Here is a 13351-nt window from a genome sequence, read left to right as displayed (position 1 = left end):
TATCTAATTAGAGCATTAGAGTTTATATACATCCTTCAACAGCAGAAGTTTGATCTTTGGTGCTATCCCAGGAAGTGGGCATTTCCAAATTTGAACAATGTTCATAGAATAGATGAACTGAGTAGCTGTAACATCTTGCCTGCAACCAATGAATAATATTTCCCCTGGAAGTTTATTCTATTCTGATCTACCTAATAAAGTTCTTATTATCTGAAAGATCAGGAGGAGGGAAAAGACAGCAGAATTTTAAAATTCAGTAAAATAGTTGCAATAGAAAGTTGAGGAAATCATCCAGAGCATAGAAGAAAAAACAAAAAAGATGAAAAGTAGAAGAGAAAATATTAAGAAAATTAGAGGATCAGTGTAGAAGATTGAACAGCCTACAAATAAGAGTTCCAGAGAGAAAGAACAGAGAAAAAGAGAAAATTTTCAAAGAAATAACTGAAGAAAACTCACAACTTTCTAAATTGAAACAGACTAATATATCCCCCAGTATAATAAATAAAAATGGATCCATTCCAAGGTATAAAATTTCAGAACAGAGATTCTGGGGTGGGAAAGAAGGACATATGAAAAGAATCAGGAGTCAAGATGTCTGAGAACTGTTCAACTGCAACTGCAAAGCTTTCAAAATTCTAAGGAAAATTCATTTCTACCCTAGAATTACATACACAGCCAAACTTCCAAACAAGTACAAGGATAGAACAAATACATTTTTAGACTTTAATATCGCAAAAATCTTATCTCCTATTCACTCTTTGTATTAGTTATCTACTGCTACATAATAAATTCCCCTAAAATTTCACAGCTTAAGGCAACAAACATTTACTTTCTCCCAATTTCTGTAGGCCAGCAATCCAGGGGTGGCTTAGCTGGGGCTTCTAGCTAAGGGCCTCTCGTGTGATTGCAGGTCAAGCTGTTAGCCAGGGGTGCAGTTATGTGAAGGTGGCACTTGGGCTGAAGAACGTACTTCCACGGTTATTCATGTGCTTGTTGGCAGGTTTCAGTTCCTCTCTGGCTGTTGGTAGGAGAACTCAGTTCCTCAGTACATGGGCTTCTCCATACGGCTGCTCAGAACAAGGCAGTTTACTTCCCACAAAGCAAATAATCTGAGACACAGAGGCCAGTTTCCCAAGACAGTAGCTATAATCTTTTATAACCTAATCTCAGAAGTGAGATAACATCACTCCTCTCATACACTGTTGGGAGAGGACTGCGCACGGTTGTGAATACCAGGAAGTGGGGATCATTGAGGGCCATTTTGGAGGCTGGCTACTATACCCTTCCCTAGAAGCTACTGAGGGATGTATTCCACCAAACAAGGAAGTAAGTCAAGAATGAGAAAGAGTGGCATCCAGAAAAAAAAGAGAAAGAGAAAGTGAATCCCTAAGAAAGCAGTGAAGTAAAAAACCCAGGTTGACAGTTGAGTCCAAGACCAGAAACAACCAGTGGAGATGAGAACAGGAAGATACAGGTCTCCAGGAAGTCTATCACTAAGAAGAACAAGAACTAATAAATGGGGGCAGAGGGTGGGGGTGGAATCTGAACATATTGTGCTGAGGATTCTATTTCTAGCAAAATTTGGGGGTAACTTTGGGAAAAATATATTGAAAACTAAGCAACCAAAACCATTTTAAACTCTAAGTTAAATACATAAATTATAAAAGAAAAGAAGTATAATCCTGGTATACCACATGGATAAAGTCATAGTAATTTAAACACTAGAAATTGAGTTAACAAATAATATTATATAACCAAAAATGGCAGGAGGATAAAAAGACAGGAATTATCTGTCTGTGTGAGGGTGTATTTGGAAAAAGGAGCTAATCGTCATCTTTTACAGTTGCAAGTCAATAGAAACTATAAACTTAAATATTAATAAAAAACTTAGGTATGTTTCTTAGATACACGGAGGCAAATATCAGAAAAAAACAGCTAGAAGATTTGAAACCACTTGCCTTTGGGGAGGGAAATTCTGAGTGGAACCGGTGGAGCAGCAGATAACTACTTTTCTTTCACCTTCTAGAACCATCTGATACTTTAAAACTACCATGTAGGACTTCCCTGGTGGTGCAGTGGTTAAGAATCCTCCTGCCAATGCAGGGGACATGGGTTCAAGCCCTGGTCCAGGAAGATCCCACATGCCACAGAGCAACTAAGCCTGTGCACCACAACTACTGATCCTGCGCTCTAGAGCCCGTGAGCCACAACTACTGAGTCCATGTGTTACAACTACTGAAGCCCGCGTGCCTAGAGCCCGTGCTCTGCAACAAGAGAAGCCACCGCAATGAGAAGCCCACGCACTGCAACAAAGAGTAGCCCCCGCTCGCCGCAACTAGAGAAAGCCCGTGCGCAGCAACAAGGACCCAACGCAGCCAAAGATAAATAAATTTATTTATTTATTTTTAAAAAACTACCGTGTATATCTATAACTCAGACTTTTAAAAATAACATTATTTTTATTTACTGAACCTAATTTTAAGTTCAATTCGACTTTAAATTTAGCACTAAGTTAGAGAGACATTGATCTTTTTTCTGTTCACCCACAGTAAAATAAGTTTATTAGACTATATACATAGATATTCTGAAGATAAAATTATATACCTTGTAGAATATGGTAACAAATGGAAAATTATCTTTAGAAACTGAACTATACTGTTTATGGCAATGTCTAAAATGTAATTTTACTATATAGCATATATTGATACTATCTTTAAAACTGACAATTCCTCAAAACGCTATTACAAAACAAGCAAAAATGGATGTTATCATAGTTTTTCATATAGATATTTAGGCAACATGAATTTAGTTGACCCCAAAGAGGTCAACTAAATTATTCATTATATTATTAAAGTGCAATTCAAGCTTCTTAATATTTTTAATGTTATATTTTTTTAATATTTATTTATTTTTATTTTTGGTGGCATCGGGTCTTAGAGGTGGCATGCAGGGTCTTTCACTGCGGCACGCAGGCTCTTTGTTGCAGCATGCGGGCTTCTCTCTAGTTGTGGCACGCGGGCTCCAGAGTGAGTGGGCTCTGTAGTTTGGCACACGGGCTTAGTTGCCCTGAAGCATGTGGGATCTTAGTTCCCCGACCAGGGATCGAACCCATGTACCCGACATTGGAAGGTGGGTTCTTAACCACTGGACCACCAGGGAAGTCCCTCAAGCTTTTTTTTTTTTTTTTAATAAATTTATTTATATTTTATTTATTTATTTTTGGCTGCATTGGGTCTTCATTGCTGCTGCACACGGGCTTTCTCTAGTTGCGGCGAGCGGGGGCTGCTCTTCGCTGCAGCGCGTGGGCTTCTCATGGCGGTGGCTTCTCTTGTTGCAGAGCACGCGCTCTAGGTGCGCGGGCTTCAGTAGTTGTGGCTCGCGGGCTCTAGAGCGCAGGCTCAGTAGTTGTAGGCGCACAGGCTTAGTTGCTCCGCGGCATGTGGGATCTTCCCAGACCAGGGCTTGAACCCATGTCCCCTGCATTGGCAGGTGGATTGTTTTTCTTTTTTGAATTTTATTTAATTTAATTCTTATACAGCAGGTTCTTATTAGTTATCGATTTTATACATATTAGTGTATACATGTCAATCCCAATCTCCCAATTCATCCCACCCCCCCACCCCCCCCCCTGCTGCTTCCCCCCCTTGGTGTCCATATGTTTGTTCTCTGCATCTGTGTCTCTATTTCTGGGCAGGAGGATTCTTAACCACGGCTCCGCCAGCGAAGTCCCCCTCAAGCTCTTCTAAAAACTCCTTCTCAAATGACAATTCACTAAAAAAAACCTCAAATATTTATTGCCTTTCAAAAATTGCTTTTATACTAGGTCAAATTATATAGATTCTAATATTTAGGAATAGTCACACTTTTTGCTCATCATACTGGATATAACAGAATCTTTGATTTATTTTGATGTATTAACAAAATAGTTTGTGTCAAGTAATGAATGTCTTTCTGCCTAAAGCACAAAGGAAGAAAGGATGGGAGGGAGGGAGGGAAGAAGGGAAAATGTTTCAGGGAGCACAAATTCTTGAGTGTAGGTCAGTTCACTCCAGAGCAGATTAGAGAAGAAAGCCTCTGTACTAGGGCAGCCCAGCTGTTGTTCCCTTGTCCACCTAACAATCAAGTCTCAGTAAATGAGGGCTCAAGGTGAAACACTAGCCAAGAAGAACCGAAAGTGTGCTCTTTGCCCAAATGCTGCACTCAAACAACATAGTAAAATTCTAAGACAGAAAATTTTACACAGGGTAAGCTGCAAGTACTGGAGTTTCATTTACTGCCAGAACCTTTGGAGTCATCAGGAGTCCTGTTTATTTAAAGATCTAATTACTCACTCTTTCTCTTAAAAATCAAATGAAGGGCTTCCCTGGTGGCGCAGTGGTTGAGGATCTGCCTGCTAATGCAGGGGACACGGGTTCGAGCCCTGGTATGGGAAGATCCCACATGCCGCGGAGCAATTAGGTCCGTGAGCCACAACTACTGAGCTTGTGCGTCTGGAGCCTGTGCTCCGCAACAAGAGAGGCCGCGATAGTGAGAGGCCCGCGCACCGCGATGAAGAGTGGCCCCCGCTCGCCGCAACTAGAGAAAGCCCTCGCACAGAAACGAAGACCCAACACAGCCAAAAATAAATAAATTAATTAATTTTTAAAAAATCAAATGAAAACCTTAGACTCTTTCCTTTCTCTTCCCTCCTTTCCCTTCCTGCTCACTTCTTTTCCTGTTCCTTTCTCTTCCTAATCCTTCCCTATTTTCCCCTTCCCTTCTTCATTCGGGGTGATGAGAAGGTGAAGGAGATGTGCAGGGGTACATCAGCTGCCAGCGCCCAAGGAGACGGAGTGTAAAGCAGGGAGGGGGAAGCCACGAGGAGGATCTCAGTGGTGTGCGGTGTGCACCCCAGCACCGAAACATGCAGTACTGGGATGGGGGGTGGTTGCGTGGACACGGTAGGTGAAGGAGACAGTGAGATTGGGAGAGTGATACAATGAGAAAATAAACTGATTGCAACAATCAGCAGTTAGGTTTGAAAATAATGAGAGCCAGATTTCTCACTGTTGGAGAAGGTACTTACATACATGGAAAGGGAGAAGATCAGAAATAGCCTTGATGTGCTGAATTAGAATTGTAAGTATCAGTATAAAGGCATGTTTTAAAATTTCCTTCGATGGAGCTATATTCAGACTATTCCTTCCTCAGCGAGCAGTGACCCAGTTCACACTTATGATAGTGCCTGTGGAGATCTTAGTTATAGTAGAAAAGGGGTAAAATATATTTTTCTTCTTGTTTTTTCTTAAAGGTCACTGACCAAAATCAAAGGCCAAAAGAATACCATAAGTAAAATTTTTAAAAAGGAAAAAGTAAACAAAGTGATAAAATGTTGTATTTATTTACAGTAAAACTGTCCAGAGAATATAAAAATCAATGCAAATACCGTTTACTTCAGTGTATATGTAATACACATGCAATAATTCTGTATATACGCAATATGTGATAAAATATACTTCACCGTACATGTCATGCTGGCAAATACAATAGAAAAAAGAGCCTGCAGATTGAGAGAAAGAAAAAACCTCCAGTGGAAGTTGAAAACAACATTCTAGCTGGCAGTGAAACTGCACAGCAGGTGCCATTTGGGGAATAAAAAGGAAACACATTTTAAAAGCCTAGCGGTTTTTTTAGAAGGTTCTCAAAAAAAACGCCATTTTCTTAAAAACATTTTTTGTTAACTTGAAACTTCATGTTTTCCGTTCTCCCCATAGATTTAATAATTCCAGTCAACATTCTCATGGGATATTTATATCAGAACTTAAAAAAATATGATATTGAAAATCATATATTATGATTAGGTGAGAATAGAAAGCAATGATGGGGAAAAATAGTGTTACCAATAATTCAAATATCTTATATAATAGAATAACAATAATCTTAATGGTATAGTGGTAACATTGGAATAAAAGACCATAGATGGAAGAAAATGGAGAGTACAGAAACAGACCTTGTTATTGGATTTAATATAAGATAAAGGAGGAATTACAAATCAATGAGAAAGGAGAAAAATATTAAAGAAATAATGGCAATTTGTGAATTTTTTTAAAAAGCCAATTTAAGTGTTCACCTCATCCTCTATTTGCAAATAAAATTAAAATAGATTAAATATTAAAAGCTTAAGAAATCAAAACCAAAGGAGAAAAAAACTCAGATAATAAAGGTAAAGATTTGTCAAACATCTGATGAAGCTTATTAAATACAGAAGGAACATAATATTGAAAATATAAAAATATTATACATATGCACCTAGATAAATTAACTGAGATATAAAAGAAAGGAGCAGACTGGAAAAAGTATTTTAACAGCAAAAATGACAAGAAAGGGGCTATTTCATTAACTTTACAAAAAGTTCATACAAATCAGTAAGAAAATTGCAAATGATATCAGCCAGTAATTCTCAAATGAAAAAATAAAATTACCCAAAAATAAGTTACAAAAATGTCCTTACAACTAGTCAAAGAAATGCAGTAATTTAAAAAGCAACACTTCTACATCAAAAACCAAGATAATATTTGTGGTAGACTCTTACCTTGGTTTTCTCTTTCAGTCTCCAAAACCCTAGCCTCAAAGCCTTTGCCTGGCCTGTCCTCCAATCAATCCTTAACTATTATATGATGCTTACGCTGTCTTAGTCAAGCTCTCTTATTCAAAGACCCACTTTACATCAGATCCCCAAGAAAGCCTCATAAATATCCCAACTTTGCCCTCATCCTTCTGAGATCCTCCTAAGATTCTGTCAAGGTAATGAATGGTCTCCTTTACAGAGGGAAGCAATACATTCAGCTTTGCCTTATGACCAGGTTATGTTGGTGGTGTTCCAGGGGAGCCGGTGCCCACAGTATGAGAGCAAAAGACTGGAAACATTCATTCTAAATGCCTAATTAAAGGAAAGTTACTAAAATGTAGTATATTATTTCAAAGAAATAGACAAATGTGGAATAAGTGGGAAATGCTTAGGTTACATTAAGGTTAGGTTATATTAATAAATTAAGTTAAATATAACAAAACTGTATTTATAATATGGTTCCATCTATGGGTTCATAAAAGCATGTTAAGAGAGAAAGGAAAGGAGGGTGAGACAAAGAGAGGAAGAAAAGGAGAGGAGAGAGAGAACAAGAGAGCCTGAGAACAGCTCCTGCTTGCCTTTGAGTGTTGAAATATACATGGGTCTTTTCTGCTTTTTTTATTTTCAAATTTTCATTAATGAAAACAATTTAGTAATAAAAGTATTTTGAAAAAATGATTAGGAAATAATTTTTAAACAATTTAGCTAAAAATAAATAGGACGGAATGCTCTTTCCCAGATTTGTGTGCAGGGTAAAAAGGCTATGAAGGTACATGAGTGAGAGGGACATAATTCATTCAATGCTCCCTCTTCAGCTATTGAAGCACCCTCAACCATAAAAATTTTAAAAAGTTACTAGTCAGAGGGCTGCTGGTGAAGAGAGACCCTAACTGGTATGTGAGGAAAAAGACAGACTATTTAGGTCAGGTAGGTATAGTTCTTTGAGGGTAAATAATCACTGCATTAAATTTTCTAAAATCAAGGTGGTTTCCATAATCCCCACAAATAATGGGGCTCTCTTATTGTCTTGTATATGTGACAAGATTAAAATTATTAACATAGGGGATGCACAGCTTCTTTCTTTCCTTTCCCCCCAAACTGCTTCCACAAAACTTTCAGGGACTGCCTACTTAAGCTTCTTCCTTCTTCCCTTAGGAGTGGAAAAGAAAGGCCTAGAAAGAACTACAGTTCTCAGGGGACTGCATGCTTCTGGGAGCACGTGGCTGTGCTCTTGAAGCTAGGAGGAAAGTGGCAATCAAGAGACTTTTAGGGGGACTTCCCTGGTGGCGCAGTGGTTAAGAATCTGCCTGCCAATGCAGAGGACACGGGTTTGAGCCCTGGTCTGGGAAGATCCCACATGCTGCGGAGCAACTAAGCCTGTGCGCCACAACTACTGAGCCCACGTGCCACAACTACTGGAGCCAGCACGCCGAAAGCCCATGCTCTGCAACAAGAGAAGCCACCGCAAGGAGAAGCCCAGGCACTGAAATGAAGGGTAGCCCCCGCTCGCCACAATTAGAGAAACCCCACGCGCAGCAACAAAGACCCAAAGCAGCCAAAAATAAATAAAAAATTAAATCTTAAAAAAATAAAATAAAAGATTGGAATTTCTTTTGGAGCTGCACTTGAAATGTAACACCACTCCTACGCTGAACCACGAGAGCCTCCTTTTGCTTCATTACTCTTATGCTAAACTCCGAATTAGTAAAGGAGTGTCATTGATTTTTCTTAAGTATGCATATTGAAAATAGAAAACAGAATTGAAAAGCAAAACTGGATTTTCATCTAGAATTTATACAAAGAAAAGAGAAATTCTGCATATGGTAGATAAGAGGACAGGGGCTGGAAAGGTGTGTTTGATAGTGAAGGAGGGCTCATTTATCTGGACCTACCACAGCTGGAAGGGAAAATCTCTCTTAAGTACCAAACTCCCCTAACTGTGCTTCATATTTACCAAACAACATTATATGGTTTCTTGGTTACTTTGGTACCAGCGAATGGGTGCCAGATAACAGATACAAGTAATCCAGCCGATGGAAACATTGATATTTTAAAAATTAATAAAGTGATCTTCTAGCACACACAGACACACAGACACACACACACACACACACACACACACACACACTGACCTACTAAGTGCTTGGCTAGAGTAAACCAGTTATTTGAAAGCTGTGATTATTAAAGTTCCAGAACTCTAAAGAAGAGAGATCACATCCCAGCCAGTGGTAATTTACCAGAATTTAGTGCTGGTCAGTGTGGGCCAAACATCACCACAGGTATTAAAACAAAGTGTAACAAAGGAAAAAAACCTCTGATGCATTTATGATCATTAAGAAACTATTAATAGAGTATTGATTTAAAATTCATAGAAGTACTGTAGAGTACCAGTCAATAATAATAACAACAAGTCCCATTAACTTGTTAGCAAATAGTAAGATCATTTCTTTGAAGAAATTTCGTATGTTGGGTGAGGTAATGCTGGTGTCTGCCAACCAAAGCGCATTCTTCATGCGCTGAAAGCTGATCATCTATTGTTCTACTTAGCCATGAATATTTGAGAGAATGATCACATTAGTAATAAAAGCCACATCAGTACCAGTAATAATAACCCCAACAGCCTTGAGTCTGAAAGATATTTGGTGTTGGTTTATACATATCTATGTGTATTCCGAATCATCCTATAACAGGACACATTACAGCATGGACTGAATCACATAAAGGCTCTCACTTCAAGCCATTTAAATGGGTGTGTTTTTCAAAATACCAAAAGACCCTACTATACTACTATGTCATCTCTTATAATTTGGCATGGAAGTTCATAAGGGATTCCAGCATCTTTGTGTATTTAAAGCTCACGGGTAACACATTAAGTAAGAAGTATGGCTGAATTTTTTTAAAACAAAGATTAAATTATAATAAATACAATAAGAATATGTAAATAAAACCATACACAAGAAGGCAAGCAGGCAGGGTGGTTAGTACTTGAAATCAGTATAGTATTACATCATGATTTAGGATTCTTCTGAGTTTGTTTCATAGACACACTACATATTTAAAATAATTTTGTGGCTAGGAGTTTAATTTTGGTGACTAAAAGTTAAAATAACATAACAAAAAGTGTTAGAAATATCTGAAAAATACATAACATTTGTTGAGTTGTTTTGCACACGTTGAGTAGCAGAGGAAACTCGATCTCAGCAGCTGCACATTAAATGTTACCACCTCACCTCCATTAACAGCATGATTACCTAAAATAAGTGTGTATTCAGAATCCTCTGGTGTTTTGATGTTAGAATCTTTGGTTCATCAAGTCGGATGAACAACTATTAATTAAGTACCTTCTGTGTTCAAGATACTATACTGTAGGAGGCATAAAGAAATCTTTAAAAATATTTCCTGTTCTTAACTAACTTACAATTTAGTTGCTTCCAAACTGTAGCTATTTGATGTTAGTTGATCATATCTCCTTTGTATTTATTATACTTTCAGAATAAAAGCTGAAGTTTTAAATAAAATATAATGTCATCGTTTTAGCACCAGCCGTGCTTTTGTCAGTATCTGAGATGGTGGCATTCAAAAAACGTTAAACATAAGCATTCTTGGAGAGTTTAAATATGGTCAGATTGAGATGAGGTTTTCTTTAAAAAATAGAGGCAAGAGTATAATTTTGAATGTGAGAATTGATGATGGTTGTACTTGTTAAAGAAGGAAAGGCAATGTGCATGAATCATTACAAACCTGCTACTACAGACTGACAACTGAAATAAACAAACACCCAGGGGCATTGGCTCGGTAACATTATTGTCAATGTGCGCAATGCAGCAATTTAGGAGGTTGAGAACTATGAAAGTGTCCAGAGAACTTTTCAGATGACTGTAACACCATCAATTCAAAGTTCCTTTTTATTAGATAATGTATTTGATACAAATGTATCTTGATACAAAATTCTTGATACAAAATCAAAAAGTAGAAAAGGATATATGGTAAAAGGTAAATCTCCCTTCCACCTTAGTACTCTTCTCAGAAGAAAAGGACCGCTACCAGTTGCTTGCAGCTAAAACAATCATTTATATGATCTTTCTTCTCCAAAACTTTTCACTCTTTCTGTACTTCTACTTTGTTGTCTCCAACCTTAATCCATACACTTATTCTACATGGTGTTTAAAGAGGACTATATTACAAAGTTCACACTCTGAAACAGGCTAATATAATAAATATGAACTGCTAAAGTTAGCCAACTTGTCAAGATTATGTTAATGGTCTTTGGATCCTTTTCTTAATTATGAAAGAGAACTTCTCACCTTTATCAACGTGTATTTTCAGAACTAGATAGGTTTATCTGAAGCAATCACTATGCCAGGGTGAGTGGAATTAGCCTGAGTTACACATATCAAGCACACCTTGGAGCTGGGGTCATCCCCAAAGCCATTGAGACAAGGTGGAAATGGACCTTGTTGAGGCACCCTCAGGGTCTAGCACCCTAAAATCTATTTGTGACATTGACACAAATTTGAAGAAGGCACAACTTATTTGATTTTTAATTTAGAAAAACAAAACAAAATACATGACTTGCCTGGAATTGTGAGGATAAAGTGAGTATATTTAGCTATACAGGATTAGGAAAAGTTCTTCTATAAACTTAATAGAAAATTATTTAATTGATAAAATTATTTCATATTACACTCTAGTGGGTTTTTTTTTTTTTTTTTTTTTTTTTTTATGTTTGGCCACCTCGTGTGGCATGCGGGATCTTATTTCCCAGACCAAGGATCGAACCCACGCCCCCTGCAGTGGAAGCGCATAGTCTTAACCACTGGACCGCTAGGGAACTCCCTATAATCTAGTGTTTAAAATCCATTATTGGGTTAGAGAAATCTCCTGATGATTATAGCAGGTATTCAGAAGAATACTAGGTTTTGTGTATGCCCACAAAGCCACTTAGGTTGGAAGACTGCTGAGACTGATGACCTAGACTTCACTAAGTTTGATTTCACTTTATTTTACTATTAAAAGAGTAAAAAGAAATGCAAAGGTTAAACAAGATATAATGGTACAGATGAGTGGAGGGGGTTCCCTGATCCTTCTCTTTTTCCTCACAGAGGTACGTCCTAAGTTCTGCCACAAAGGAGAGGCCAAGTCGGTGCTCAAGGACTGATCCTATTACCGTATGAGAAAAAACGTTCACCTCATAGTGCACCACTAAGCCTACTGGAATTCCATTCCAGTAAGCTTGGCTACAACCTACCAAATCTATCATAGGTCCAGGCTCCAAAACATGAAAAGACAAATTGTAAGATAATTCAGCAAATATTTATTGAATACCTATTAAATGTTGTATCTAGTTTTACACTAGGTTCAATTTTTCTGCCAGTTTGAGGGAAGGTAGAGATTCCTATGATGTTTTATATAAATGGGTCAACTATCTCAATAATACTAGAGTAACTTTTATCAAGCAGCAGGTTGAACTGTGGGCCAGTATTCTTTTTCTCTCATTATGGTATTACTGCAGAAGATTTTACGTAATTATAGCAATTTAAAAAATTTCTTAGGGATATGAGCCCACATATTTCTAGTTCATTTCTAAAACCCACATATTCCAGACAGATTCTAGATCTATTAAAGACACCAAAGGCAGACTATCCTATCCACATGACTTAAAAGAAATAGATCAGGGACTTATATTTTTCTCAGGTAAGCTGATGTAGTGACAACAGCAGGTATAAAGGAAGCGGCACCAGCTTCCTGTTCCGCTGTTCTTTCATGCCCGGCCTCAGGGTAGACAGCTTTCCCGGTCCACACAGTCACCCCAGGGTAGACAGAAATGGCTACTTCCATGGTGTTAATGGCTCCTTCAGGACCATGCCTTGTCCATAAGTCATCCACAAAGCCCTCTGTGGGGAAAGGGGCTAGAGAGGCAAGGTAGGGTCTCAGCACTGGTGTTTATAGCTATAGTCCAGAGTTTACATAATGCACCCTAGCCTGTTCCTGTCTATCAGAAGCAGGAACTTGTCCTACTCTGCCATCTTTGTTACATAAGAGGCAAGGGCCTTTGCATAGTGAAGACCCATTCACAGAACCAAACCTAACTATCTTGCTCAGGATTACAAAGTTCAGTAATATGTAGAAAATAAAATAATTTCATGGACATGAGGTGTTGACTGGTATAAAATAGTCTCTAATTTACTATATAATGCATTCCATTCCAAACTAAATTATGACTTTTTCCCAAGAGGAGATAATCGTAAACATTCTTTAAGTAATTCCTCATTAAAGGCCTGACATAACCTCCTAACCAAATGAAATGATTTCATAAGAATGTAATCTCCAATTTGTCACATTATGGCTAATGGCTGGTATCCTTAATAATATTATACTATTTGCTTTTTTTTTTTGGCTGCATTGGGTCTTTGTTGCTGCACGCGGGCTTTCTCTAGTTGTGGCGAGAGGGGGCTACTCTTCGTTGTGGTGTGCGGGCTTCTCATTGCGGTGGCTTCTCTTGTTGCAGAGCACAGGCTCTAGGTACACGGGCTTCAGTAGTTGCAGCACGCAGGCTCAGTAGTTGCGGCACATGGGCCCTAGAGCATGTGGGCTTCAGTAGTTGTGGCACGTGGGCTCAGTAGTTGTGGCGCATGGGCTTAGTTGCTCTGTGGCATGTCCCCTGCATTGGCTGGCAGATTCTTAACCACTGCACCACCAGGGAAGTCCTATTTTTTTTTCTAATAATCAAAAGCAAGGTTGTAG

Source organism: Balaenoptera musculus, chromosome 12 (assembly GCF_009873245.2).
Source record: "Balaenoptera musculus isolate JJ_BM4_2016_0621 chromosome 12, mBalMus1.pri.v3, whole genome shotgun sequence".
In the NCBI taxonomy this organism is placed as follows: domain Eukaryota; kingdom Metazoa; phylum Chordata; class Mammalia; order Artiodactyla; family Balaenopteridae; genus Balaenoptera; species Balaenoptera musculus.
This window is presented reverse-complemented; position numbering follows the sequence as displayed.